The sequence below is a fragment of the Triticum aestivum genome, chromosome 6B (genome assembly GCF_018294505.1).
Source record: "Triticum aestivum cultivar Chinese Spring chromosome 6B, IWGSC CS RefSeq v2.1, whole genome shotgun sequence".
Classification (NCBI taxonomy): domain Eukaryota; kingdom Viridiplantae; phylum Streptophyta; class Magnoliopsida; order Poales; family Poaceae; genus Triticum; species Triticum aestivum.
The window spans coordinates 221,005,788-221,011,644 of NC_057810.1; positions in this window are offsets into that span (position 1 = coordinate 221,005,788).

A 5,857-nucleotide genomic window follows, 5' to 3' on the forward strand; every position below is an offset into this window, starting at 1 on the left:
CACCGGAATGTTGACATCAGCACGGGTCAGACCACCAGTCGAGCATGCCATGTGCATTGGTGCAGCAACACTGATGGCTTCGATGTCGAGGGTCTCTTCGCACATAGTAGAGGCCGCGGGCTCAAGGAAGATATCGACAGTGGAGTCATGACTCGGGTACTGCATCGAACATGTGATAGGCGTCGTTGGAGCAAGGCTATTGCTGTCATTGGCGATGATGTCATGGTCTGCACCACACTCTGCTAAGGCAGCGAGATCAGGGAAGACGTCCAAGATTAACACCGTAGGCATGAGCACGTTAACTCCCTGGTCGTCGTCCAGTTTCTCTGCAGCCATCTCCGCCTCCTCAGCGATTTCATCCTCTCTTATCCGGGCAGGGGACGAAGCACCGGTGATGCTTGATGGAGATCGCGACCGCACGGCATCTTGAATATCTTCCCGCAAGCCCTCGATGTACTGTTGGATGAAGCTCTTGATGCTCAGGTTGGGGTTGATATCCAGTACACGTTGTACGCATTCCCAGAACGTCGCTGTGTACTCGGCCACGGTTGCGATCTGTTTCTGCTCGAGCAGCGAGCACAAGTGCAGATTGTACTCCGGCGACACGTCTTGGATGTTGAGGAGGCAGGGACACTCGTAGATGCACCGGCCATGCATGGCGAGAGCCTGCGCTGCCCCGCTTCTTGATCGAAGTTGAACCACTGCCTCCACATGGTCGATTCTCTGGAACATAGAGATCTTCACCACACCATACACTGTAAACACCTGCTGCAACGTCTCCTCACTGACCGGGTAGTACACATGGTGCACGGTGACACGGAGAACGCCGCCGGTGAACACCTCTTTTTGGCTCGACATTTCGTCGAACACCTGGTAGGCAGGAAGTGGGTGGTGATTGTTTCTTGCCTCTGTGTGAGTGTTTTGGATGGCACTGTTGTTCCACTCCAAGCTGATCCAACCTAGCCCAGGGATTTTGTGCGATTCACCGAAGCAAATCACACCCAGGGCAGTGGATGTTACGAATCTGGCCGAGAGAGTTGAGGAACACACAGCGGAAGCAAAATTTTGAGGAAATTTGGGGCTCTGATTACCAAACTGTCACGACCCAAGTACAGAGATGGGACGGACAAACGGATTCAGTACCAATCGTTGATACAAGTTGAAGATACAGTGGAGATTTGGGATGAGAAATCAGCAAAGAGATGTGAGGAATACAGAGAGGCGGAGGTGAGGAGCGAGAGCAGAGGTGAGGAGCTTCAGAAGTTTCAGTCATTCATTCGCTGCCCTTCCTTGTGCTCTCCTGATTGCATATGTAGCCTGTGCTGTGTGGGAACTAACCTCCAATGAACGGCCCATCTCGTAGCCCAGGCCCAGTTACAAAGTATAGGGTGACAGCCCATGGGTGTGGTGTTACAAATTGGTGTAGAGGGTTGATACAGGGAAACCCCGTCCCTGATGGTATTTATGATTAATGTAGATTCACATCCTCAACAGATTCATATACAAAGCGAGTGCAATATGCATTTTGTGCAGGTTAAGTCGCAGGGGCTCACAACAGGATATCGTATTATGCAGATGATGTGGCCGTGTTCCTAAACTTACTAGAGGAGATAAGTGGGATGATTCTGGGCATCATGCTGCTTTTCAGTTAAACCAAACGGCTAAAGTTCAATATCCACAAGAAGAACTCGATGGGCCGTATCAGATTTGATGAGCACGAACATGATATCATTGCTCGAGGCCTTCGTTTCCCTTTCTCTCAGTTTTCTATAAGATATTTGGGAGTTTCCTGTCGACCTGGAAGTTGTGTCACGTTGACCTGCACAAACGATTGAAGATTCACTCGATGTTGGCGACTGATTTGTGGCTGGGGCAGGCGATTGACAAGAAGCTCTGTGGATTCGTATGGAAAGGAAATGATCAGGTGCATGGTGAGAATTTTGCGGTGGACTCCGTTGGCCAGTCGAGCTTGGGGTGATTGGATCTTCAGCTTTCTTGTTTGGTTGCTTGGATTGAGATGGACAATGCCATTGAAACCATGGAATGAATTCAAACTGTCTTGCAGTCAGAAGGTGTCAGGTCATGTTGCGTGCATCTGTAGTCATTTGGATGGCATTTCAGCAGATTCCATTGAGCAAATTGCACCAACAGTGCTTGCTGCGGTACCGAGGAGAATCACCAATTCTAGAATGGTTGAAAGACCTTGAAAGAGAACTTGATGACCCAATGATTAGCCCAGCACTTCTCTCCTTTGGTCATTGCAATATCCAGACTAGTGACAGAGTTGAGGGTCAGGTTGTTTGGCCATGGTCTACTGGGTACCTACAGCGCCATATTTGTTTACTGTGCATTCTTTCAAGAATCATTTGAATCACTACTGTAGAAACCCATCTGGCAGTATTGTGAGCCACTAAGCTGTGAAGTCTTCACCTGTCTGCCATTGGCAAATCAGTGTTTCCGGGCTTTGATTCCGTTTCTTCGCCCTTCCTACTGAACATTTTGAGGTCTCATGGTTTCCGTCCTCGTCTTCAAATAGGAATCCATTTTCTAACTGGCTTTGGTGCGGTTCGATTGCTCTCCTCTCATTGGCTAGTTCCAAGTCCTGATCAATGGTCGCCCGAGCTCCTGCATTTGGCATGCTCACGGGCTTCGGCAAGAGGATCCCTTATCCCCCTTTTGTTTCTTCTGGTGATGGATGTTCTTAATGCCATGATGGATTATGCTGAGCTGAACGGAGTATTTGAGAAATTGGACAGATGGGGGGTGCGTCATCGATTATCTCTTTACGCGGACGACATGGCTATCTTCCTAAGGCCTAAAAAAAATCTGAATTGGCGTCCCTTAAGGTTATTCTAGATGTTTTCGGTGAGGTTTCTGGGCTTTGGGCCGTCGGTGTGACGGTATTAATCTCGGAGAGCTGGCGGCTTCCTTATCCTGTCAAGTCTCAGAGTTCCCTTGCAATTATTTGGGTCTTCCTCTACCACCTCGTGCTCATTAGTGGACAAGCTGGTCCACAGATAGGCTTTTTGGAGAACTTCCATGCTATACCGGAGTGGGAGATTGGTGCTTATCACGTCAATGTGGACTGCTATTGTGGTTTACCATATGTTGTCCTTGGACCTTCCGCGTTGGGTTCTTAATAAGTGCATCAACACGCTCTGTCGTAATTTCCTTTGGCGAGGTGCGGAAGAAGCCAAGGGTTGCCCTTGTTTGGTGGCTTGGGGCCAAGTCTGCCGTCCCAAGCATTCTGGGGGCTTAGGGATATCCACAGTCTGAAGTTGCTGAATTGGGCGCTGAGGATCTATTGGTCTTTGCTCGAGCGGTTTGGTCCTCTGAGAGCTTGGTCTGGACTGCCAGTATCTATTCCTGAAGAGGCCAAAGATCTATTCCTTGCGGCAACAAAATGCAATTTAGGGAATGAGTGGCATGATAAGTGGCTGGAAGGCCACAGTTCCTTTGACATTGCTCCAAATTTGTTTCCACTCATTCGTGCTAAAGGCGGAAAGCAGCGGTTGGTGGCTGACTGCCTCCATGACGATCAGTGGATTCAGGATATTGAGGGACCCTTTCTGTGCCTGCCCTCGTTGAATTCCTGAGCTTATGACATGCAGTGCGGGCGACTCCAGCTCTTAACGATGCTGAGGATAGTTTCTCCTGGAGGCTCTCGGCAAATGGTATGTATTTCGCCAGCTCGGCATATCAAGCATTTTTCTTCGAATCCGAGTACACTGATTATGCAACCGGCTTTATGGAAGTGCAAGGCGCCCCTTAACGAGAAACTGTTTATCTGGCTGGTGATGCGGAACCGTATCTAGATGGCGGACCGGCTGGAAAGGAGGACTTGCCTAAGCCAGCGGCCTGTCCGCTATGCAATCAAGCTCCGGAATCGATACCCGTTCGCTAGACAGGTTTGATTCCTATTGCTGAGGGCCAAAGTGCTCGGTTCTTTGATGCCAGTCAAACCTCCTCGACCAAGGCCTGGTCGACGTCAACAGAAGGAGGGAGGTGGCGACTCCCACGACTAGGACGGAGAGCGCACATGGAGACATCGTACAAGCAACAGCTAGCGGCTACAACAGCAAGCGCCCATGGAGAGAGCATGCGAGCTTGCTAGCCGATGCGACCAACGATGGGGATTGGCGGCGCTCGGAGGTGGTTGGCCTTGCAGTTGGCGGCAAATGACGACGGTGCTGTCGGCAACTGCAACGACATTTCTGTAACCTAATATTCGTTGCATTTTTTTCAGCAACATCATCTGTGTTATGAAAATTCCCAACAACATGTATGTTGCAAAAAGTTGAAGACCGAAATAATTTTACAACATTACCTATGTTGCAAAATTTCTGCAACACGACGTCTATTGCAAATGTTTGTGCAACACAAACTTTGCTGCAAAGGTTTTCTGTAGCACTACCTTTGTCGCAATGATGAGGACGAGGCTGGGCAGTTGGATGGCGCCAGGCGACGAATCTTTTAAAAAGATACACGGCCCACGCATAGCATGTTCCTGGCGGAAAATAATCCTATATGACCGGGTCATTCGCTGCGGCTCGAGCGACCCTGCCTATTGAACGACGCGTGGCTATGGCAATTTACGCTGAACACCTTGAAATGTAAGGAAATCCGTATAGCACAATATACTTATCCCTTCCCGACGAGCCTGACGAGAGAGACGCTATTACCGGCGAGCACGTTCAGCCTGGGTAGGCGGAGCACCGTGGAGCAGCCAGCGCCATCACAGCCGACGTCGTTCCAGGGGCCGCAGCACTCGTCGCCGGACCACGTGATGTGAAGGACGCCGACGGCGGTGAGATTCCCCATGAATGGCATGTCTCGATGAGGTGGTTTGGATGGCATGTCACCACCGCCGCGTGCGCCGCCGGCGAGAGAAGAGCCAAAGAAAGAAACAAGAGCGGCAGATCAAGAAAAGGACCGCCACCACCAATCTTTTCTCCATGGATTTAACGAACAGGCGAGCATCAACTCCGAGGTCGCCGGCGAGCTTCTTGGCGCCGTGGACAGCCTACAGGATGTCAATCACGCCGGGGGACGACTGAAGCCCGTACGGCGAGGCGCTGTGGCGCAAGAACAGTTGATGGCCTGATGGGGAAGATGGGAAGAACAGTTGATGGCCTGATGGGGAAGATGGGATTCAGTAGTATTCAGTTGATTGCTTTAAGATTCACAAACCCAGGTGTCGTTCAATCGACAGGGTCGTACGATCGATACGTGAGACCCGGTCGTATAGGATTATTTTCCCTTCCTTTTTTTAGAATTTTTTGCATTCAAATCACGAAACAATACAAAGTACTTGACCCTTATAAGTACACTAAAACACAAACACAAAGAACCATGAACACCTAGAGTACCCTAAGACAAACATAACACAAGAAGATCTCCGGAGCCCTGTGTCATCATCCCTGGATCTTGAGAGAAGACCCCTGCAGCAGAAGGATCTGCAACCAGGCGCAAGCAGGTCATCATCTTCAACCACGGTACAATTGCCACCACGCTGCTTCCTTCTTTCTTGACACCAGCGCTGAGAAGGCATGGACATCAATCCAACACACCTACAACAGCCGTCACCATCTTTGGCTTTGAATACCGCGAAAAGTGTCCCTTCTTGAAGGAAGAGAACTCGAGTCCTCCGACCGGTCTAGCACCGCGACCGGGCCATCCGCCCGGGCAAAGCAGGATCTCCCTCCAGCATCAGCACAGAGAAAGGAGAAGAACAGCAGCAACAAATCATACCGGCAAGGAAGAAGAAGGGTCTTCGTTTCCCTGCATCCATCGCCCATCTGAGGACCCAAACGGCCAGTGTCGATGGACCTCCAGCCACCATAGCCCGCGACCTCGA